Source organism: Tachyglossus aculeatus, chromosome 5 (assembly GCF_015852505.1).
Source record: "Tachyglossus aculeatus isolate mTacAcu1 chromosome 5, mTacAcu1.pri, whole genome shotgun sequence".
In the NCBI taxonomy this organism is placed as follows: Eukaryota; Metazoa; Chordata; class Mammalia; order Monotremata; family Tachyglossidae; genus Tachyglossus; species Tachyglossus aculeatus.
The window spans coordinates 78,288,817-78,313,793 of record NC_052070.1 but is presented as its reverse complement, the minus strand read 5'-3'; the positions used below and the strand labels follow the sequence as shown (position 1 = coordinate 78,313,793).

At 40.7% G+C, this 24,977-nt stretch overlaps 1 protein-coding gene across 2 annotated transcripts in view; it reads left to right on the top strand.

Moving 5' to 3' along the window:
* The window catches only part of CSGALNACT1 (chondroitin sulfate N-acetylgalactosaminyltransferase 1), a 305,040-nt gene that overhangs the window by 135,103 nt on the left and 144,960 nt on the right, over positions 1–24,977 (top strand). For both annotated transcript variants that reach the window (XM_038747508.1, XM_038747509.1), the window contains exon 3: positions 1,940–2,033. The gene's annotated coding sequence lies outside the window, so the exon portion shown is untranslated. The remainder of the gene's footprint in view (positions 1–1,939; positions 2,034–24,977) is intronic.

The following is a 24,977-nucleotide window of genomic DNA, read 5'->3' as shown; positions in this document are numbered from 1 at the left end:
GAGGTGTGCATCAAAGAAAGAAAAGAAATTATATATTCATCAAGATGAAATCAATCAGCGGTATAGCGCATTTACTGTGTGAAGTGTTTTACTGAGTGCTTGGGAGAGTTGGTACAGCATTGGTAGATAAGTTCTCTGCCCACTACAACTTTACAGTCTGGAGATGAGCTTATGTAATGTTTTACAGGGTGGCCATGTGGTCTATTAGAAAGAGCATGGAACTGGGAGTAAGTTGAGCTAAATTCTAGACTTAATTTTTACCAGTGGCTAATTTAATGACTGATTTTACCTACCCTATGCTTCAGCTAACCTATCTGTAAACTGCTTATTTTGTCTGCCCCTACCACATCACCAGGATAAATGAGGTAGAATGCCTGTGTTAGTACAGGAGTCACTTGGTACATACTAACTGCTTAACAACTACCTTAGTAGTAGTAGTATTACTGGGAAAATAATCTCAAAGCCTTGTGTTTCTTATCAGTACAGACATTATCGGTCAATCAAACTTTTTTGATCAAAATTTGTTCATTATGAAAAGTACTGCACAATACATCCAAGGTAATTTTGTTGATGCCTGTTGAGGAAGATGAATTCAGTTACTCCTAGCATTTTTTCTTCAAACTGTAGGGGGAATCAAGAAGGACGAGAAGTCAGATTTGGTTGTGACATAAGCAACACAGCGTGGCTCAGTGGAAAGAGCCAGGGCTTGGGAGTCAGAGGTCATGGGTTCTAATCCTGGCTCCGCCACTTGTCAGCTGTGTGACTTTGGGCAAGTCACTTCACTTCTCTGTGCTTCAGTGACCTCATCTGTAAAATGGGGATGAAGACTGTGAGGCCCACAAGGGACAACCTGATTATCTTGTATCTACCCCGGTGCTTAGAAAAGTGCTTGACACATAGTAAGCGCTTAACATATGCCATTATTATTTATTATTATTATTATTATTGTTCTCTTCCCTGACTCCCCAAATTGCTATCTCCTCCATGGGTGTGTATTGAAGGTTTTGCTTTTTAAAAAAAAATTCTCCTCCCATAATGATGAATAAATGTTTCTACGTGAGTCGTACTGCCCAAAGAACATGAACAGAACCAGATGAATGGTGTTAGTCTAGGCATGATCCTCCTGAGAGATTGCTTCTTGAAGTAATGCAGCTGCTGTGTAAGAGGGCTGGGACACTGGGACCATCTCCATCCAGCCCAGGGAGACGATGCTGAGAGCCCATGGAAAACCTGTCTTCAGCCAGGCCATTTCAGTTTAACAACTCATTTCACTGTGTCTGTTACACAGTGGGGTCTTTGACACATCAGAAAGAGCTGCCTTTTTTGGGGGGCGGGGGCAGGCTCCCTCCCGATCCTGCCCAGTAAATTTGAAGCTTATGGATTTTTTTTAACCCCCTCGAGGAAAGCTTATGTGAAGATTTTTTTTTAATCATTTGATTCCACAAAACTTAAAAAAAAAAATTGGCCTCTTGGAAATCGGAGAGCTGAACATGATCCATTCAGTGAAGCTCAGCGGCTGAACTACTAACCAGAGCTTTTAAGGCACAAGTATTACTTTGGCAAGTACTGTAGGGTCCGAGGCAAATGAAACAGGGTCAGTAGGTGACTCCAACTAATGTACTTTTGGGAGCTGAAGGGGATTAAATGTTTATTTCCTAAAGGGCTTTTCCAAGTAATTCAGTATAGCTGTGCGTGATATTTCTCTTGTTTGAAGATTTTAGCTTCTGATCCTTTGCATCATTCGATAAAGAAGACAATTCTTTCCAGGGTTCTTATATCTAAACCAAGGTTTCTGTAGATTTGAAAGTCCTATTTTTAAGCTTAAAAATCTTATGTCTACAATTCTTTTTAACTGCACCATCTAATTACAGATTTAATGTATATCATCAAGATTTTGCAAGTACAAATTTTGAGGCTTTTTGTATTTTTCTCCCTTTAGAGTTCAAAGTCAAAAGCTATGGCGATTTATACCAATTTGAGGAAGGATGTAGATGAAACTTCCTAATTGCTTTTTTCCTCTTCCTGTAATTAAGGTAAGTGATACTGCCCTTCATTAATTCTTTGCCAAATTAATCTTTGTCAAGCTGTTATAGTCGCTGACTTTGAGAATTTATGTCTTTACTGTTCTCTGAAATCTCATTTTATTTTCTTTAGTCTAATGAAGATTAACTGATTGAGGGACCTCATGATTTACAGTATTTTGATGGCTTTTGTAGATGTCATGAAAGTGTTTAGAGTTAAAATGTTTTCCAGAGTTAATCAGTACTACTTCTGAATTTCTGCTTTCCTCAAACTTGCCAGTGGTATTAAAAACACCTATTTTAAAAATACATCTCAAACTAAAGAGGTTCATTCATTTTCTTTTGGAATTTTCAAAGGTGCGAAATTCCGTAAATATTTAGTCTTTGTTGAAATGAGGAAAAGTGTTCGTCATCTTTCTAAACAATTATTGCAATGGAAAAAAAGAGAAGGAAGCTGTTCATTTGTATGGTTCCTTTTGGCTTGGAGAATCAAAGGACTATAAAGTTTACTAAAAATGTTCAAACTGGGCATGTTTTCAAGAAAAGGGCTATTTAATGGTCTTTTACTTTCTTTTAGTATGGTGAGAATTTTGAGGAAAACAGTACCTTTTCTATTAAATCATTTTTGTACTGTTGAATATTGTAACCTGTCAACGTAACCCTGCTCTCAGGTGTTACATCGCTTAAATTAAGACATGAGACGTTATAAAGTGGCAATTGCAAATATGGTTGCTGTCTTTAAACTGAGCTTGAGCATACCAAAGTCATCATCATCATCATCAATTGTATTTGAGCGCTTACTGTGTGCAGAGCACTGTACTAAGCGCTTGGGAAGTACAAGTTGGCAACATATAGAGACAGTCCCTACCCAACAGTGGGCTCATTTTCTCCTCCCCTCCCCAACACCCCCATTCCCTCCCTTTGCCCTACCCGCTTCCCCTCCCCACAGCACTTGTGTATATTTGTACATATTTGTCACTCTATTTTATTAATTATGTGTATATATCTATAATTCCATTTATCTATTTTGATGGTATTGGTGCCTGTCTACTTGTTTTGTTGTCTGTTTCCCCCTTCTAGACTGTGAGCCCGTTGTTGGGTAGGGATTGTCTCTAACTGTTGTCGAATTGTACTTTTCAAGCACTTAGTACAGTGCTCTGCACACAGTAAGCACTCAGTAAATACGATTGAATGAATCAGTGAATGAACAGAGATGAAAATAGATAAGGCCAGTACACACACATTTCAAGGAAAATCTTTTCTGTTTTAACAAGTCCCTCTAGAGGTTTGATTTAGAATTTTCCATTTTTTTTCTCATCACTTTTATCATTTGGAATAAGATAAAAGAACAATATATAGCAGCCTTCACTTTTTTAAAATAAATTCATTCATGACATGCTTAATACTTCACATTCAGTGCAATGAAGTGTATCTCTTATGGATTTATTAAGCATGGGAAAGAAGAAAAAATTTACGCTAGAAAAGCTGACAGTATAAACCTGGCATAAATGTAATTTCCTGTGGGTTCTAACAAGGATAAATAGAACATTGAATCAGTAGTTCTGAAATAATGGTGTCTTAGGAATCTTTACCCTTTTTTTGAGGGTTTTTGTCATGCCTCTTAGAGGCATACAAGTAACCTTCATTTTATACTGGGACTGCATTCTGAGGAAAGGCAAAATCTCAGTGAAGTGAATTTGGTTTTTCCTAATAAAGGCTAAGGTCTTCATCCAAAGAAAACACATGCAAGTGTGGAATAGTGTAACCAATCAATTTTAAGTAAAGGACTACTAGTCTAAAATAGTTTAGCACTTCATATGCACTTACTGTGTGCAAAGCACTGTACTAAGCACCAGGATAGCATATACAGGTGGGAATAAGACAGGGACCCTGTCCCTCAAAGGGCTCACAGCCTATGACTGTAGATGGAGGCGAGGACTAGAGGCAGACATATTGGGAGCAGTGAAACAATAAAACATTAAAACAGCATAAGAGATGAAGATTAACAACCACTATACAAAATCAAAACATATTTTAGGCATAACTTGGTGTAACCCTATCTTGAAGTATGAATTGTGTTGATGATCTATTGAAGTCACTTCCAGTTATGATTCCATAAAGCTTCATCTTTATATAGATAGCATCACAGGAAAGTGCCATTATAGCTCACAATTCGTTTAACATTCTGGAAATCAAGCATTGTTCAAAGTGCCTTGTTCTTTATAATAAATCTCATAAAAAGGTATTTCTCAATAAGGTAGCAGAGGGAATAAGGCAGCTTAGTATTTGTTGTCATTAGCAAGTATTGGCACTGCCATTGTTGCTGCTAAGGAGCAATTTCCAGTCAGTGGGAAATGACTGTCACCAAGGAGTCAGCCCACTAGACATCACATGATGTATTTAGTCTTCTGTCTTTCATTTATTAAAGTTATCAAGGATTTTTAGTGATGCCAAATTTTGCTTGAGAGCCAACTCTTCGATTTTTCTGGCCATATTTTTCAGATTCTGTCTTTCATTTATTAAAGTTATCAAGGATTTTTAGTGATGCCAAATTTTGCTTGAGAGTCAACTCTTCTATTTTTCTGGCCATATTTTTCAGATTCTGTTCTTCCTCTTATTACTCATTCAAATTTAGCTGGGTACTTATATTTGTACTTCGACAAATATTTTACAGTGGATTCTAAGTATTCTGGAGGTCCCTCCTTCCCTTGCCACATTGATTTCTTCTGAGGGGGCAGTAGCACTTGCGGTTAAGTCTCGAAGGTGCATTTTCTCCTAATTCTGCGTATGGAGCAAGCAGAGTCCACAGACTTGACCATGGTTTTTCCTGAACCTCATCTTTATTCCTGTGGTCTTTCTTGTCTTAATTGGAGATTTTAATAGGAGTTGAAAAGCATCTGACTTCATTTGATGGAGTGTCAGGGAGAGCAGGAGGCAGGAGAAGGGTGTTTGATTGATTGTCTTAATAAGGAAATTGTTCATCGTCCCTGCCAAGTTCTGGGTCTTCAATCATATTCCCTTTTCGTGAGGGCTATGGCTGCTATTTCTGCCACATTTCACTTGAATTCTTTTTACAAAAATGATGGAAGCACTGCAGAGTTCTGGATCCATGACGGGATCAAGTTGGATTGGGTTTAGTCCATCATTTGTGTTGGGGGTCATTATCATATTCCCTAATTGAAAGGGAAGAGAAGAGCAAATTGAGTCGTTTAGCTTACAGGCTGTAGATGAATTCCTGAAATGAAACCCTTCACAAGTTATAGGTTTGGCAAGATGTGTCTGCCCTCTAATCAGGTATTTATTTTTTCATGCTGTGGTTGGTTTTTAAAATCAAATTCCAAGAGAGCCCAATAGTGGAGTTGAATTTGTTGACTGTTTTTTTTAAATATATATTATAACCTTGTGTAATATGTGTCTCAGTATTCTTTACGTAGGCTAGTAAGAGTGCAAAAACACTTCACTTACCACAAATACTATTCAGGGGAAAGATTTTAATTAGATTAGTATCTAATTAAATTAGAAAGATTAGAAAGATTAGTATCTTGCCTTTTTATTAGAGACTAAGTTTGGTAAGGATATACCTGCTATTTTAACCTACTGTAGCTTTATGTCATGGTCAATATTATCGATATTTAGAAAAACCCATATGGTCTTGTGGAAATATGGTCTTCCTGGGAACTAGGAGTCTGGATTCTAGCCTTAGCAGTGGTAGCAGTATTGTCACTTGGTGCATTACGGTGAACTATGCTCCTGAGAAGCACACAATTAAGAAGGGACCCATTGCCTGCTTCCAAGTAACGTACACTCTAGTGGGGGAACAAACATAAAAATATTTACAGTAGTCCAAATTAATGACTGTACAATTGAATAGACATACTCAACAAGAAGCCACAGCCAGCCCCACTAATTTGGACCTGCAGGGCCTGCAGCATGGGAGATTGGCCACCCCTTACTTTTCCTCCCCTCTCCACACCACAGGGACTTCCATTAGGCCCTTCTTCCTCAGCCGGGAGAGTGAGGAAGTTGCTACAGCATGAGGTGGCCTCACCTTTCATAATTTTGGGACACTATGGCTACCACTGTGACCATGACTAAGGCCAAAGTTGTAATTGTTGGACTCTACGTCATGAGGAATCAAAACTCTGCTCCTCTAGCCACAGTACCCTGTCCCCTTGTTACAGTTATTCTTCTTCTTGTCCTTGATATTGTGTTGTGTTTCTATTGTTTCACCCTTCCATATATGTCTGTCACCCTTCCTCATCCTCTCATTTATTTGTAAGATTGAGTCCCTTGAGGGCCAGGGATGATGTCTTTTATTTTCACCTGTGGATCTACTTTTCCCAGCTTTTAATACAGTGCTTTGCATATAGTAAGTACTTAATAAACACCATGACTATTACTAGTGGTGAGGATGGATATAAATAAATAAATATAAATAAACTCATAAGTGTTCCATTGGGCTGATAAGATCTAGGATGTTGGGAAGATTTGTTAGAACAGGTGGGACTTTAGGAAGGCTTTGAATGTGGGGAACACTGTGATCTATCAGATTTAGGAAGGGAGGGAGTTCTAAGAGGCTTGTTGAGGAAGCTATTTTGCTCTATACCTCAACTTCCTCAGCTATAAAATACCTGCCTCTTTCTATCTCACAAGAATGTTGTGAGGTTAAAGTGCAGTACATTGTTTAAAGCACTTGAGAGGTGTATATGAAGAAGACTCACTTCTACCTCACTGATTTTCAATGGACAGTTTATTTCTCATTACTTCCTTGGCTGATGAATTTGTATGCCTTATATGCCCCTATAAGTTCCAAGTGAATGAATCAGTTTTCTGCCTTGTTTTCACTAGTTTGATATTGCTATTCCTGCTGATGGCTAACTTGAACTGGGTTACTGTTTAGTACTGTTTTTTTATCCATACTTTATTTTCAATCTACTTTCATTCCATTGTCTGGGCTTGCAACAGACTCATCATTAGTAATGATTATGGTATTGAGCATTTACTGGGTGCCAGAAACTGTATGAAACGCTGGGGTAGAAGCAAGGTGGTGAGAGCAAATACAGTCCTGTATCACATGCAGCTCACATGCAGTCATAATACCCATTTTACAGATGAGGAAACTGAGGCACAGAGAAGTTAAGTGATTTGCCCAAGGTCACAAAGCAGACAAGTGGTGGATCCTGGATTAGAACCCAGATCCTCTGATTCCCAGGCCCATGGTCTATCCACTAGGACACGCTGCTTCTTTCCTGTGGGCTATGCTGATTAATACCTCATAGTTAGTTTTCCAGAGTCATTCTCGCTTTCTTGATTTGGCTTTCCATTTTTTTTTCTATGCAGACATCTTTGGATAGAGTGCTTCCTGGGAGCAAAACTCAGGACAACATTTAGCTCTGCTTCACTGATGAAAATCTCTGGCAGTGTCTAGGGAATTCCAGTCAAGTCTAGTGCCTGACCTTGGTCTCTAACCCAATTGCTAGTTTGGAGAGGGTTGCTATTGTAAAGCTGGTCACAATTATTTGTGTCATTTTGTTTATGTCCTTCCAGAAGAAAATTAAAATAGCAGCTACTGTCTCTTTAAAGAACTTGCGATGATGCTTGTAGCTTGCTGAGCTGAGTTTCTCAGAAGATTCCAACACTAATTTTTACATTCTTTGCAATATCCCTGAGCAGGGTTGTGAAGATCAGGGTGGGTAAGAATGGGTCTATTACATGACCCTGCTTTACTTTGTTAGCTTTGGAGAAAGGATCAGGCAAGACAGTTTCAACTTTGACCCAACCAGGGTATCACTGTGAAGTTGCCTCAGGATACTGATAAACTTATCAGTAGAAACGAATTTGTTTGCCACACTCACCTCAAGGGTAACACAACTCCTGGGAGTTCACTTAATTGCTGGAAGATGCAGAGATTCCCTTCACTTAACATTTGCTTAGTCTCTAGGACCTCAGCTATTCCAAAACCAGTTCAGATGTCAGATTTGTCTTTACGGTATTTTAGTGCTTACTGTGTTCCAGGCAATATAATAAGCACTGGGGTAGAAATAAGTTAATTATTATGATTATCATTGTATTAAGCAGCATGGCTCAGTGGAGAAGAGCACGGGCTTTGGAGTCAGAGATCATGGGTTCAAACCCCGGCTCCGCCAATTGTCAGCTGTGTGACTTTGGGCAAGTCACTTAACTTCTCTGTGCCTCAGTTAACTCATCTGTAAAATGGGGATTGAGACTGTGAGCCCCACGTGGGACAACCTGATCACCTTGTAACATTCCCAGCGCTTAGAACAGTGCTTTGCACATAGTAAGTGCTTAATAAATGCCATCATTATTATTATTATTATTAAGCACTGTGTGTCAAGCACTCTTCTGAGCGCTTGGGTGGATGCAAGTTAATCAGGTTGGACCTAGTCCCGGACCAACTTGGGACTCAATCTTACTACCCACTTTACAGATTTGATAACTGAGCCACAGAGAAGTTAAGTGATTACCCTAGGTCACACAGCAGACAAGCGGCAGAGCAGAGATTAGAACCCTGATCCTTTTGAATCCCAGGCCCACGCTCTTTCCACTAGGCCACACTGCTTCTCTAATTGAGTCCATCTCCTGCTTGATAATAACTCAGAGAGCCAGTGACAAATATTCCTCTTCTTCTTAAGTGGTTGCTACATGTCAAGCACTGTTCTAAGCACTGGGGTAGATACACATTAATCAGGTTGGACCCAGTCCCTGTCCACTATGAGTCTGAGTCTAAGTAGGGGAGAGAACAGGTATTGAATTCTGATTTTACAGTTGAGGAAACTGAGACACAGAGAAGTTTAGTGACTTGCCCTAGGTCGTACAGCAAGCAATTATCAGAGTCGGGATCAGAATCCATATCCTTGGACTCTGAGGCCCAGGCTCTTTCCATAGGCTGTGCTCGTAATCCGCAGGTCTAGGGTTCCCTGGATCATTCTTCCTCTTTCCCAGGGAGAGTTCATGACTGAATTTACTGTGTTGTCCCAAACTGAGCCCCCCCTTTTCCTCTGCCCTACCCCCTACCCCACAGCAATAGTGTATATATGTACATATTTATTATTCTATTTAATTATGTGTACATATCTATAATTCTATTTACTTATATTGATGCTATTGATGTCTGTCTACTTCTTTTGTTTTGTTTCTGTCTCTCCCCTTCTAGACTGTGAGCCCATTGTTGGGTAGGCATTGTCTCTATTTGTTGCCGAATTGTACTTTCCAAGCACTTAGTACAGTGCTCTGCACAGAGTAAGTGCTCAATAAAAACAATCGAATGATTGAGTAGATCTGAAATTGGTTAGGAGCCATTCCTTATGCCACCCCACATTGGAACAATGCCAAGTCCCTTTTTGGGTTGAATAGCCTACACATGGAAGAGGACATTCAGAGGATTCCTGGGATCACTTTTGTGACCCACGTGAACCTGACTGCAAGGTTGGGAATTCAGTACATTGTCCAAGCATCTGCCACAGAGAATGGCTGTAAACTTAGAGAGCTTAGAGGTCTGATCCTCTGAACTTCTTTGTTAGTGCTTGACAGAGTGCAGTAGTATGCTTATTCTCTTAGGGACCAAATTCTCATCCTCTGGAATGAAATAATTTCCAGAGCAAATTCCAATGGCAAAAGCCCATTGAATGAGACCCTGCTATCCTCAGGGGGTGGGGGGGATGGTGCTAAATTTAGCACTGTAAGAAAGCGAAGTGCAAAAACTTTGGGGGCTCTGGACATTGCGTTCCAGATGTTTAGACACTGTGCTCCAGATGCTGGGTTGACAGTACATATCCTTTTTTTGTAAACAGTCACAAATGCAACTCTCACCTAGCACAGGGAGAAAGAGAGAGACCCAATGTGTGATTTGCAGCCTAGGACCATAGTCACACATTTTTGCAGCCCAACAAAAACAAATCCTTTAATCCAGCTTTGGAAAATTTGTGTTTCTGTAGATTTTAGTGGTTTCAAGTCAGTGGGCCCAAGGCCATAGCAGATTTAGCTTGGTGGATTCCAGTTAGGCCTTGCCCAGATTGGCTCTGCTTTTTGTGGGGATTAGGAAAGAGTGTAGCCACATGACTATCCAGCTATCCTAATGCCATTTTTGTCTTCACACCATTTCAGGGTTTGTTCTGATGTAAATTTATCCATGATAATAATAACTAAGGTGTTCGTTAAGCACTTACTATGTGTCAAGTGCTTTGGTACCTACAGTGTAGCTGTTGGAGAGGAGTCTTCTACTGTTTTCATAACTCTCTGAAGGAAGGGGTTTAAAAATGTTTATTTAGAAACATAATTTTTAAAATAACATTTGTTAAGTGCTTACTATGTGCCAGGCACTATACCGAGTGCTAGGGTAGATAAAAGCTAATCAGGTGGGACACAATTTGGGTCTCAGTCTTAATTCCCATTTTACGGATGAGGGAACTGAGGCACAGAGAGGTTAAGTGACTTGCCCGAGGTCACATAGCATACAAGTGGCAGAACTGGGATTAGAACCCAAGTCCTTCTGACTCCTTAAGTGTGGTAATCTGAAAGAGCGTCTGCATTGATTTGCCTCATCTGCTGCTCAGGTCTGCTCAAAGATGTTCAAGCTCACATGGCTGCCCCTTTATTCCTGAATAAAGTCATGGGAAAGTTTTGAATCTCACATAAAAGCTAAGGGACCTGGGTGAATCATCATACCAGAAGACAAAGCAGGAAGGAAAACAAAGAAGCAGGTGCAGGGAAAGTCATATTTTTACTTAAATTCTAAGATTTTCGTTTAGGCATGGATTATCAAGGGACTGATTTCCATTGAATATTTGGAGGATTTTTCTTGCTTAACAGCAATCAACTCTGTAGCACTTTTCTAGGTTGGTTTCAGCTGTAATCTGGCAAATGGTTTGTTGTGAAAACACTGAGGTGTTTTGTTTTCTTTTTCTCTCTGAAGGGGAAAAAATACATTGTTTCAGGGCTAGTTGTGAGCATTCCCCACCCCCGCCACCCCCGGTTCTTGTTTCCTTGATCTTTTTTTCTCTCATGTATTTCCAGGTCTTCATGTTAGAATTCTGCTTTTCTGCCTTGACTAAGATCATTCGCCTCCCCAGTTAGTGCTTAAGATAATGTTGGGTCGCAACCATTACTATTGTAACAGTTAAAATGACAAATCCCGCCTCTTCTTTCTGCTTTGACTGAGTTGTGAAAGCATGCATTATTTTATTCTACTGAATGGTGTTCCAATTTGAAGAGCCATTGCACCATGCACTGCCTACCCTTTAAAGAGAATGACACTTTAATGTTGAAAACACATTTGAAAGTCTTTCCTATATTTCTTATATTTTTGTATAGTTTGGTTCACATTGACCCTATCTTCTACTGGAGAGAGCTACCACCTCAAGTCTGCTTGCAAAACCTGAGCTCTCAACACCTCCCACAGTCTCACATATTCTCTTGTTTCCATGATATCGTCTCATGGATGTCCCACCAGCACTTACAAGCCCAGTATATTTTAAAAATCTCATCTTCCCTTTTTAATCAATTCTTCTTCTTTTTTTTTTTTTTTTTTTACAGTATTTAAGGGCTTGCTATGTGCCAGGTGCCGTACTAAGCACTGTAATAACTGGACTACTTCCTCTACCTAGAATTTCCATCTCAATTGACACCTATCTTCCCTGTCCTTCGAAGCCTGCAACTGTGGAATTCTCAGGCTCTTCACCATCTTTTAACTCTTAAATTCAGTCTGTCATTAAATTATGTTGCCCCTTCCTCCTCTTCCAAGTGGCCACTAATATCATATAGGTATTTGGCTTATACTAATTAGGCTAATCTCTTCACAGGCCTCCCTGCTTCCAGCTTCTGTTTTCTCCAGCCCATATTCTACTCTGCTGCCTCAACTATTTTTCCAAAATGTCATGCTGCACACATCTCTCCATTCCTCAAAAGCCTCCAATGCTTATTTAGTCCTCTCCCCATCAAGCAGAAAAGCTTGATCGTTGACTTTGGGGCATTCCATAAGCTCGCTGCTTCTTGACTCTCTCTCCCATGCCTCAGTTTGAACTCTTCATTCCTCCCAAGTTCATGTTTTCACTAGGCCATATTCTCAACTCTACCACCTTCCACCCCTTGCTCCTGCCCTTCCTCCTGCTGTAATTTACCTCCTCCTTCAAATCCACCAGGCTACCATTCTTCCTATCCTTCATCACCCTTCTGAAAATCCACTTGCTTCAAGAAGCTTCTCCTACTTATGTTCTATCTGCCCAAGTAGCATCAAGCCAAAAGTAACCCTTAGCATTTTTGTTGATACACCTGAGCACTTGTGTATAACCTTGATACAGATGAATTTAAACTTGATATTATTTACAGTATCTATTGAGTCAGAGTGCTAATGAATGGTTTTTATCTAATCTCCCCAACTCCTCCGTTAGAAAGTAAACACCTTGAGAATAGGGCCCATGTCTTTTACTCAATTATACTCTTCCAACAACCTAGTACAGTGACCTATAAACAATAGGGGCTCAATAAATGCTGTTAATTGTTTTTTGAAAAATGCCCATTTAAGTGCTTAATCTGTGTCCAACCCGTTTATCTTGTGTCTAACCCAGGGTTTACTATAGTGCATGGCACATAGTAAATGTTTAACAAATACCATAAAAAACCCAAAACAGTTGTACTAAGCTCTGGAGAAGATACAAGATAGCGAGGTGGGACATAGCCCCTGTCCCACATGGGGCTCACATTCTTACCCAACCATCTTACAGATGAGATAACTGAGACACAGAAAAATGGAGTGACCTGCCCAAGGCCGCACAGCAGGCAAGTAGCAGAGTCAGGATTAGAACCCAGGTCCTCTGACTCCACTAGGCCATGTCACTTCTCAATTGATTAGCCCACACTAAGATCCTGCACTCTGTCCCAATTATTGTATTATAGACTATCTCAACATTATCTATTTGAAATTGCTTATAATATGTTTGTTCGTCCCATCACATGGCTGCATCAATCCATATTGTACAAGATTTATGTCCATCCATGAGGCAACTTCAAAGGATTATATATTACTGTCAAAGTTTACCCTTTGGACTAGATTTGGGTTTGTTTATTAGGATTCCAGGATATAGTGGACAACTACTTGGCACAGAATGACATTCTTATGATCACTCTGTACATTGGAAAAATCCTATCCCAAAGGGGTCAGTTTAGGAAATTTTACATAGCTATAAAGAGATAATTACCACCTAGGCAGATGGGAGCAAGCCTGGGTGTGATGTGGCTCTGTAATGGAGATCTGGAGATAAAGGGCTTTACAATGTTGTTTCACTGATTATCCTTTCCACTCTTTTCTCCCCTGTCCAAGAAAAACTTGGGAGAACATGTCACCTCTAAAAGGCAAAGGAGCAGGAGCAACCCATTTGAGCAGACAAGCACAAAATAGTTGAAAGGGAAGGGTGGAGTAAAATGAAAGTGAGCCTAAAGAAAAGCTTGCTTGGCCCTCTAAAAATGTATTTGAATTGTTGCATAAACAAGTTAGGTACATTGTGGAGGTTTTGTTATGTGAATATTGTGGTGTGATTTGGATATATTCAGTACATGAAATGCTGAAAATTGAGAACAATAACTACAGTGATGCGTGTACATTATGTAAGAACAATAACTGCAGTGATGTGTATGTGTGTATCAATACACTGAAAAGTTCTCGGAGACAGTGAGTGCATCTTCCATTGTACATTCCCCAGCGTTTAGTACAGTTCTCTGCACACAGATGCTGAATAATTACTATTGCATATTATATATGCTTTATGCATGTCAGTACTGAGATATATATATATATATATATATATGCTATATGTGTATATATATATATATGCTATATGTGTGTATCTGTACTTTGTGTATTATCTATCCTTTGAATTAGAAGATGACACAACACAATAATGATGATGAACAGTGAGGCCTAATAGAAAGAGCTTGGGCCCGGAAGTCAGAGGAGCAGAGTTGTAATCCGAGTTTTGCCTCTTGCCTACTGTGTATGTGACCTTGGACAAGCCACTTAACTTCTGGGTGCCTCAGTTTCCTCATCTGTAAAATGGGGATTCAATACCTGCTGTACCTCCTACTTAGAATACAAGCCCCATGTGGGACAGGGACAGTGTCTGACCTGTTAACTTGTATCTACCCCAGCACTTAGAAAAGTGCTTTACACATAGTTAAGTGCTTAATAGATACTGTAATTATTATGATGATGATTAAAAAAAATCTTTGGAGCTAAATTATTGGCTGATAATCCTCCATATATCATGTAATTGTAAATATTTCCCTTCACTTCACTGTTTGTTATTCTCTCATGGTCAGGTCTGTTCCCTCCCTATTCCCGCTCTGTATTCTTTCTTTGCTCCTTGTGTCCCCCTCTATCCTTCCCTCATCCCCCTCTGCTCTCCATCATCATCATCATCATCATCAATCGTATTTATTGAGCGCTTACTGTGTGCAGAGCACTGTACTAAGCGCTTGGGAGTACAAGTTGGTAACATATAGAGACAGTCCCTACCCAACAGTGGGCTCACAGTCTAAAAGGGGAATCCAATAATGGTGATGTTTTTGAAGTTCTGTGGTTTGATGTATTGAAGAAGTCTGTGTTGGTGTGGAGAAAAACAAATCTTCCCCTTTTGTAGATTTTTTTCATATATATACCATCGGATCTGGGAACTTTGTCACTGGTGGTAGTAGTAATGATAATGTGACTTTTAGGGTGCTTTTCTTTCAAGAAACGAAATGTTTCATGCACTTTATCCTCCCATCATTTTCCTTTAGAGAAGTAATGTGGCTTATTGGAAAGAACATGGGCCTGGGAGTCAGAGGTCATGGGTTCTAATCCGGGCTCCATCTCTTATCAGCTGTGTGACTTTGGGCAAGCCACTTAACTTCTCTGTGCTTCAGTTACCGCATCTGTAAATGGGGATTAAAACTGTAAGCCCCACGTGGGATAACCTAATTACCCTGTATCTACCCCAGCACTTAGAACAGCGGTTGGCATGTAGTAAGCACTTAACAAATACCATTATTATTATTATCATCAATCCTTGGCAGTAGATAGCATTTTGCTCAATGTGGGCAGGGAGCATGTCTACCAACTCTTATATTGGACTGTCCCAAGCAGTTAGAACAGTGCTCTGCGCACAATATGTGCTCAGTAAATGTGTTTGATTCTGTTTGTAAGTGCCTACGGGAAGAGTCCTTTCTAGGGTTGCCCTAAAAGAGTGACATTTTTGGGTATAGAGTTCTGGTCTTTGGCTTCCAGTCCCATGCCCTATCCTCTTAGATAATCATTGAGTGATTATGAAACAGGCTATCATTCCTAAGGGTGACGCCTCCAGCTTCCTATGTGCTAGCTTGTACCTCTGCTGCCAAGCCGCACCACTTTCTTCCCTGAGGTGACTGAGGGTACAGGAGAATATTCATGTTCTCAATGCCACGCCCGCTTTCTCTATGGAATTGGTCCCATGTTGAAAGAAAGCTGACATGGGACACATGACTGGGAAGTCTTCCCCTTCCAAGACACCATCTCTCCTGCTCTGTTGGGATTGGAACTGACAAAGTTCCACTGCAGGTCTGAACTAGTACATTTGCTGGAAGTGGAGCCAGGAGGTTGGGAAAGAGGAAGAACACGATGCGTAGCTGAATTCCTGAAGGTGAGTACTAGCTGATGAAGAGACTCCGTTTGTCTGTGAAATGTTTGATTCAGATGCTGCTTTGGGAGAGAGTCTGTCATTTTTGCGGACCCTTAACTTGCAACTCCACATTTGGGAAGTCTTTTTGGAGCTGAACACTCGCCAGGGCGAGTTGGAGACAGTGAGGAACTTTCTGAGCAACAAGCTCCGAGTTTTAGAAAGCTCTGGGTAAATCGGCATAGCAAAAGATGAGGGTTTGGGTGGCTTTGCCAGGGCTGCTAACGCAGGCTATTTCAGAGAAAGCTCTTCGGCGTAACTTTTATGAGGCCTCAACTCACGCCTAAGAGAAATATATTGGGACTGCCTGGAACCATGATAACTATCATCTGAGGCTGTCATGAGTTGAGAGAAGGGGAGGAAAATGCCTTACATTGTACATGGCCAGCCTCTCTGATTCCAATGGGTGGATTCTGTGAAATGACTTGCATACCTGTGGGGCCAGAAAGCTCAGGAATCTTAGCCCTTCAGGGATGAAGGATGTTTTGCCCTGGCAGGCCATATTTTAAAAATACCTCCCGCCAAACTCAGCAACTTGTACTGCCATCCAGTCTGTGGTAAATATTTTGTTGTTCCTCATACAACTACTGGCTATGTTATTAAAGTGCTTCTCTCATCCTCATTTATTCTGGGCAAAATGTAAAGAGTGTAGTACCCAGATGCAAGACTGAAGAGCAGCCCAGAATTCGTTGCATTTTGTAGATAGTTGAATAAATGTGATTGAATGAATAAATGTGAACTTTGAATAGGCAGTTCATATTCCGAAATGTCTTTCTCATTTGTAGCTAAATTTTCACTATCTCACTGACATTTAATTTAACGGCAGACAATTTCTGAGAGGCAGCATGATCTGGTGGAAAAAACACATATCTGGGAGTTAGATTCTGGGTTCTATCTCAGCTCCACCACTTGTCTGCTGTGACCTTGGTAAAGCCCCTTCACTTCTCTGGGGCTCAGTTCCCTCATCTGCAAAATAGGGATTCAACATGGCCTACTGGAAAGATTTTGGGTCTGGGAGTCAGAAAAATGTGGATTCTAATTCCAGCTCAGCCACTTGGCTATTTGGACAAGTCCCTTCACTTCTCTAGGCTTCAGTTCCCTCTTCTGTCAAATGGGGATTGAGGCTGTGAACCCCATGTGGACAGGAACAGTGTCCAACCTGATTAGAACAGTGCCTGGCACACAGTAAGCACTTCACAAATACCACTATATTATTATCATTATTATTATTATAGCTGTTTTCCCTCCTACTTAGACTACTTAGACTATGAACTTCATGTTGGATCTGATTACCTTGCATCTACCCCAGCTTTTAGCACATAGTAAAACTGTATTTAGCACATAGTATTTGGCACATAGTAAAAACTGAACAAATATGGTTATTGTTATTATTAGGGAGAATGTTGAAATGAACATTATTCAAATGATCAAAAACTGAGTCCTATGAAATATTTCTGTGAGAGGAGTACTGAGCATCCAATAGGTGCAGTGCACCTATTTTGCAGTGCAAAAGACTTGGGAAAGTATTTCCTTCTCATATCAGATGGATAATTGCTCTCCCTCACTTCAAAACCTTATTGAAGGCACATCTCCTCCAAGAAGCCTTTCCTGACTAAGTCCTCCTCTCCTCTTCTCTCATTCCCTTCTGTGCCACTCTTACTTGCTCCTTCATTCATCCTCCCTCCCATCCCCAAAGTGCACATACATGTGTATATGCACATGTATATGTATGTATATATCTGTAACTTATTTATATTAATGTCTGTCTCCCCCTCTAGACTGTGAGCTTGTCGTGGGCACTTGTCGCTTGTGTGACCTTGGGCAAGTCATTTACCTTCACTCTGCATCAGTTACATCATCTGTAAAATCGGGATTAAGATTATGAGCCCCATGTGGGATGTGGATTGGATCCAACCCAATTACCTTGTATCTACCCAGTGCTTAGTACTGTGCCTGCATGTAGTAAATGCTTAACAAATGCCACTAAAAAAAAAAAGTGCTTCTCAAGTCACACAGCAGACCAGTGGCAGAGGTGGTCATCATTCATGCAATTGCCATTACCTCCAGGAAAGTCACCCCCACTCCCTTTGCCAAAGCTTGTTCCCCATTTTCTTTGGAACCCTAATTTCTGTAAGGAATGTATCTGTGCTTCTTAGTTCTCAGTATTCATTACACCTTCTTTACTTAAGTATTTATGTATAAATGTATGTTTAAATTTTGTTCCATATTTGCTTCTCTTCTGTTAGACTGAGTTCCTCAAAATGGGTGGTCAAGTTTTATACTTCTCTTGCAATTTCCCTCAGTGTCTAGTACGAGTTATACAAAGTATGCATTAAATAAATGCCACTCTAAATTGAGGCATTTAATGCTTCTTAAAATGTCCGCAAGAAAACATGGTACTATCAAAACACTTCTCAGCCCATAGTTGTTTTATTTGAGAAAAATGAATACTTAATAACAGCAATAGATTCATTTTGGATTTTGGAGGAATATAATTTCATATTTCCTGAATCATTGTATAAAAAAAAACAAATATCTTGAGTAGGATAATTTCTTAACCTTCCCGAGAGAAGTACTACTGTCTCTACAAGTCTGCATCAACTGTTGCCCACTTGTGCAAACACAAGGGATGTCTGCCAACTGAGCTTTCTCGTTCAGGAGCAGAGCCTTTCCTAGGCTTGTTAAACACCCAATAGCACTTGCTGTAACATGCATCCTCTCCAAATCCTTTTGTGGCCAGGGTTGGAGACCATAGGTTTCTTCTCCAGCAGACTCCCAGATGGATCAAATGGAAATATTTTAAAAGGATCATTAAGCCACTTATTAGCCATGTCTGCGGAGCTTCAGAACAGATTTTTCCAGTAGAGAATTCTGTGCTTTGCTGAAATCCGTACAGGGCCTAAGGACAGGTGCCAACCTGTTGCTGTGAAGATTGGACTCAAGTTTTCGTAGCCATATAACCACGGCTTAGAGCCAAGTTCCAGGCCCACGGGAATCTGAACCATAGCACATCCGCTTGATAAACTGAATGTCCAGTTTTCCCAGCATGAGGTCTGACTTCTTTCTCCACTGTTCATTTGGGGGCTGCATACAAGGAGGGTAATGGATGAGGGTAGAGGGAGAGAGAGGACGGGCAGACTGCCAGGATGTCAGGGAACAGCTCTGGGTCTTACGAGGGAAATTCAGCCAGTTCCTAAGATTGGGACCCATGCCCACACTTTCGTTATCCTCCTCCTGCCCCTCCCAACACAGTGTCACTTGTGGGCGTTTTGATGAGGGCCCCTAGTGCTGTAGACCAAACTTTATATTTACTGTAAAACTTAGGCCTCTCACTTTTCAGAGTGGACACTTCCTGCACAATATAGGTGCCCCCGGGTCTGCCGCCATGATGTGATTATGCAATATATGTTTTGGCCAAACCTATTTTAGGGTATTTGGGAATATTCTCCCCATCTCATTGCCTGTTTAGACTTGGCCTATTGCGTTACCGGGAAAAAAAAAAAACACTTGGGCATTTGCATGGGGCATCAGCATGGGAGAATAGGAAAGCGTGCATTTACCTGAACGTGAATGTTTGCCAGAAAGCAACTCTTGCACTCTAGCTGATGTGGGTGTACTGGGAGTTTGTTCCAGCTCTTTGTGAGAATTGAATGTAGCTTGGCAGTGGATCCTGTCTAATCAAAGACAGTAATCAATCAGTGTTGTTTATTGAAAGCTACGTGCAGAGCACTGTCCTAAGTGCTTGGAAGAGCACAGTACAACAGCACAGTACAATTAGCAGACATATTCCTTGCCCATAACAATCCTACAGTCTGGAGGAATAATCAAAAGGATGGCATAATTTCAACAGGAGGATTCATTGAAGCAGTGTGGCTTTGTGGATAGAGCTCGGTCTGGGAGTCAAAAGGATCTAGGTTCTAATCCTGGCTCTGACATGTCTGCTGTGTGATCTTGGTCAAGTCACTTCACTTCTTTGTGCCTGTTACCTCATTTGTAAAAATGTGGACTAGGACTGTAAGCCCCACGTAGAACAGAGACTATGTCCAACCCGATTTACTTGTATCTATCCCAGTGCTTAGATCAGTGCTTGGCACATAGTAAGCGCTTAACAAGTACTATTATTATTATTATTATTATTTGAAGCCCTTTGCTGAGATTATATTCAGATGTCCTTTGTTCAGTAATAAATTTACTGTGTGTAGTTGTCTTGACTATCTCACTGCCCTTCAGGGCTCCCTCCTTTCTCCGAGACTATAAACTCATTGTGAGCAGGGAATGTGCCTGTTTATTGTTCTATTGTACTCTCCCAATTGCTTAATGCAGTGCTTTCCACGCATTAAGCTCTCAATAAATACAATTGACTGACTCCAAGTCTAAATGTGAATACACGTGCTCAAGCTACATGAACCCAAGAAAGATTTGCAGAGTTTTGCTAATTTGACAACAGGCATTTGTCCCTTTGACTTTCTCACTATCATTCATTCATTCAATCATATTAATTGAGAGCTTACTGTGTGCAGAGCACTGTACTAAGCGCTTGGGAAGTACAAATTGGCAACATATAGAGACGGTCCCTACCCAACAACAGGCTCACAGAATTTAAGCCAGAGTCATTCTTCCCATGCTTTTTCTCTCGTTCATGGTATCTGTTTTTTCCTCCTCCCACAGATGAATGTAATAATCATGGTATTTGTTAAACCTTTATTATTTGCCAACCACTGTGCTAAGCACTGGGGTACATAGAACATAATCAAGTGATGCAGTTCCTATCCCACATAGGGTTCCTTTCAGTCTATGTGGGAGGGGTGGGTATTTCACCCCCCATTATTCAGATGAGACTGAGGCAAAGAAAAGTTAAATGACAAATGCAAGGTCATATGGTAGGCAAGTTGTAAAGCTGGGATTAGAACCCTGGTCACCTGACTTCCTGGAATGTGATTTTTATACTATACCCTGCCGTTTCTCATGTTTGTATGAATGTGTATTGTGTATATACAATTTAAGACCTGACTTCCCCCATTAGTTTGTGGATTCTTCAAGTACAGGGACTGTCTTTTAATCTTAATCTACTCTCCAGAGCACCTGCTTCAGTGCCAGGCTCACAGTGGGTGCTCAAGTATCCCGCATGAACAGGGAGTAATAATAATAATGGTGGTATTTGTTAAGTACTTACTATGTGCCAAGCACTGTTCTAAGCACTGGGGGAGTACAAGGTAATCAGGTTGTCCCATGTTGGGCTCACAGTCTCAATCCCCATTTTACAGATGAGGGAACTGAGGCACAGAGAAGTTAAGTGACTTGCCCAAGGTCACACTGCAGACAAGTGGTGGAGCCCCCTCCTCCCCCTCTCCATCCCCCCCATCTTACCTCCTTCCCTTCCCCACAGCACCTGTATATATGTATATATGTTTGTACATATTTATTACTTTATTCATTTATTTATTTTACTTGTACATATCTATTCTATTTATTTTATTTTGTTAATATGTTTGGTTTTGTTCTCTGTCTCCCCCTTCTAGACTGTGAGCCCACTGTTGGGTAGGGACTGTCTCTATATGTTGCTAACTTGTACTTCCCAAGCGCTTAGTACAGTGCTCTGCACACAGTAAGCGCTCAATAAATACAATTGATTGATTGAGCTGGGATTAGAACCCATGACCACTGACTCCCAAGCCCCTGCTCTTTCCACCAAGGTGAACTTGAACTTGGGGATTTTTTTAATGGTATTTGTTAAGCACTTACTATGTGCCAGGCAGTGTTCTAACCGGAGGGGTAGATATGAGGTAATCAGGTTGGACACAGTACATGTCCCATATGGAGCTCACAGCCTTAATCCCCATTTTACATTTGAGGTAATTGAGGCACAGAGAAGCTGCAGCTTGCCTAAGGTAATTACCCCAAAATGGGGGGATTTGAAGAAACAGGTAAGGAAGAAGGTGGATCCAATGTGCCTAGTACCATGCTCTGCACATTGTATGCTCTTAATAAATTCTTTTGACTGACTGAGGAATGGAGAAGGAGGGGGACAGAAGAGGAGAGAGAAAAGGGGAAAGAGGAAGCAAAAGGTACTTTTTATGGCATTTTGTTAAGCACTTATTATATGCCAGGCACTGTACTAAGCTCTGGGTTAGATTCAAGGTAATCAAGTTGGACATAGTCTGTGTCCCACATGGGACTCACACTCTTATTCCCGATTTTACAGATGCTATAACAGAGAGAAGTGAATTGCCCAAGGTCACATATAGAAGATAAGTGGCAGATCTGGGATTAGAACCTAGGTCTTTGTGATTCCCAGGCCTGTGCTCTATCCACTAGGCATTCTAATGAAGGAGTGCCACCCCCGTCTCCAGCACCCGATCCCAGTCCTTGCAGGGCACAGGGCCAGGATTGAACTTCTCTCCTTTTCCCTGCTTGTGGAGACCTGGGCCTGCTTGCCTCATTCTGCTGGATCTGCTTCAGTGTTTCATACCCCATGACCCACACGAGTGCCATTTTCTCAGGCCGGGATCGGCCGATCATGGCTCGGGCTGCCACCTCTGCTCCTGCAGCAACCCAGCATCTTTCCCGGGACCACATATCCTGGTCTAACAATAGCAGTGGCCACTCAACCCCAGTGCATCCTTTTCTAACTCCAAAGGCAGGCAGGATAGCTACAGCATCCATCCTCCCCACAAATCTATGGGGTAGAAGTTAATGGCATTGCCCCCAGGGTGCCAAGCCCATGGGAGCTTAAGCCCCTCATGTCCCCATGAAGCAGATGCTTTTTGAGGGAAGTATAATCAGAATAAAGGATATCAGCAAAATCTTGAGAAGCAAGGGTGATTAACACCCTGTTAGGAGAAACTAATGTTGTATGGGAGAAAGTGGAAAAATAACTCCATGGCAAGCAATTTTTTTGACTTTCTTCTTTGCAGGATCACACAGACATGGCCAATGATTGCATTCTTAAAAAAAAAAAGGTGTCAGAGGGTAATATAATTAAAGGGTATATTTTTATTCGTATTTTTAAGCTTATATCAGCACCTTATTTTGCTAACTTTTGCAATTAATTTACAATCGTTTGAATACTATTAATCTCATCTTTCCTTTTCTAAATTGATCAAAGCAACACTGTGGTACTAATTCTTCATAGTTTTGAATGTTAAATTAATAATTGTGATATTTGTAAAATGCTCACTATGAGCTAAGCACTTTACTAAGTGCTGGGGTAGATTCGAGTTAATCAGGTTGGACACATTTTTTGCCCCACAGGGAGCTCACAGAATAAATAGGAAGGAAGAGAGCTATTTAATCCCCATTTTAAAGATGAGGCTCAAAAATGTCAAGTGACTTGCTGAAGGTCAAACAGCGGGGAAATGGTGGAGCTGGGAATAGAACCTAGGTCCTCTCAATAATAATAATAATAATAATAATGGCATTTATTAAGTGCTTACTATGTGCAAAGCACTGTTCTCAGTCCCAGGCTCATGTGCTTTCCACTAGGCCACATTGTTCCTCAAGGCAGAAAAAAGAAAAGAATTATGATTCCCATTTTCCACATGAAGAAATAGACCCATAGAGACCTTGACAGCCAGCAAGTCAGGGGCACAGTCCAACACAATCATCTTCTTTCACCCTGAATCTCTCTTATGGCTAAACCAACTTGAGGTGGCTATTATGCTAGTATGTTTGGAAAGCAAATAGCTTTATTGATGAATATTGGTAAATCCTTAGTTGTTGTTACTTCTATGACCTCTTTTGAGGTCTCCCTGTGCTCTGCTCTTTAGACATATTTGAATTTCTGCTGGCTTCCTGGTTTCTCAGTATGCCAGTACACACTTGGGGTGACCTTAAGAATTCAAACTGGGAGAAAGAATAAAATAGTTCATTTAACTTGCCAGAGGATCCCTTCAAATGTTCAGAGATTCAAATTATAGCCAATAAAGAAAATATGCTTAAAGAAAATTGCCCATAATTAAGAAGATTAAAGAGGATATTGAAAACTGGAAACCGTTGAATTTTAACTTGATTTGCTGGATGTAGTTTGTAGAAGTTGTAATTTTCCTCGTTCTGAATTACTTGCTTCTAGTATCACCCAATAAAATGATCCACAAAGCTCTTTACAGGGTTGCATATTGACCTTCTTAGCAGAGAATTGTTCAAACTGTGGCAGAAATATCACTAAGACCCAAACTCAGGAGAAAAGGTTTAAGTAACTGGTTTGGACTAGGCAGTCCTGATCTTGAAGGAAGAATTTGACATTCACAGAAGCATTGGCGTCAGATAAAAAAAGTGCAGCAAATTCCAGGTTTATTGAAAGATGCTACAATATTTTGTAGTTGGAAATCACTTTCTTCCCTATGAAGTGAATCATGTCACATGATTTTTTAGATGTACACACTAGAAAGCACTTCATCCTCCTTAAAAAGCTTTACTTCTTTTTTCTTTTAGCGCCTAGAATCAATTTCACTTTGTGGGGAAAATCTAAATGCTCCTTTGGTAGTTTGTTAAACTATAGGACACTGCTCACAGGAGAAAAAACATTGGAAAAACAATAATAAAGTTACAGGACTTAATAGCCCAGTGGTGAAGGCCATAAGGCAAGAGCTCCCTCGCCCCTTCTCATTCACTCTCATTCTTTCTTGGCCATCTCTTAAGAGGACTTTTTTATGGTATTTATTAAGTGCTTGCTATGTACCAGGTACTGTATATAGTGCTGAGGTAGATACAAGCTAATCAGATTGGACACAGTCCATGTCCCACATGGTACTCACAGCCTTAATCCCCATTTTACAGGTGAGAAAATTGAGGCACAGAGAAATTAAGTGATTTGCCCAAGGTCACACATCAGACAAGTGGCCGAGCTGGGATTAGAACACAGGTCCTTCTGACTCCCAGTCCAATGCTGTATCCACTAGGCCATTCGGCTTCTCTCATCCACTTCTCCCATCTGCTTTAAAATTCTACCACCTGGGCCTCAGACCATATCCTTTCTCATCTTATAAAAACACTTGAGTCCACAACTCTTACCTCCCTGATCACTCTCTTCAACTGATAATGGCTTCTAATAGGTCCATGTCTCCCGTATCCTAGAGGAACCTTCTCCAAACCCCTCAGCACCAGCCAGCTTTCCCTCTAACTCCCTCTACCATTATGGTCCAAACTCCTCAAACTTTTTGTATACACTGCTGCCTCCACTTCCATGCCTTCATTTCCCTTCTTGACCTAGAATTCAGTTTCCGCTTCCTTCACTACACTGAGACTACTCTCTCCA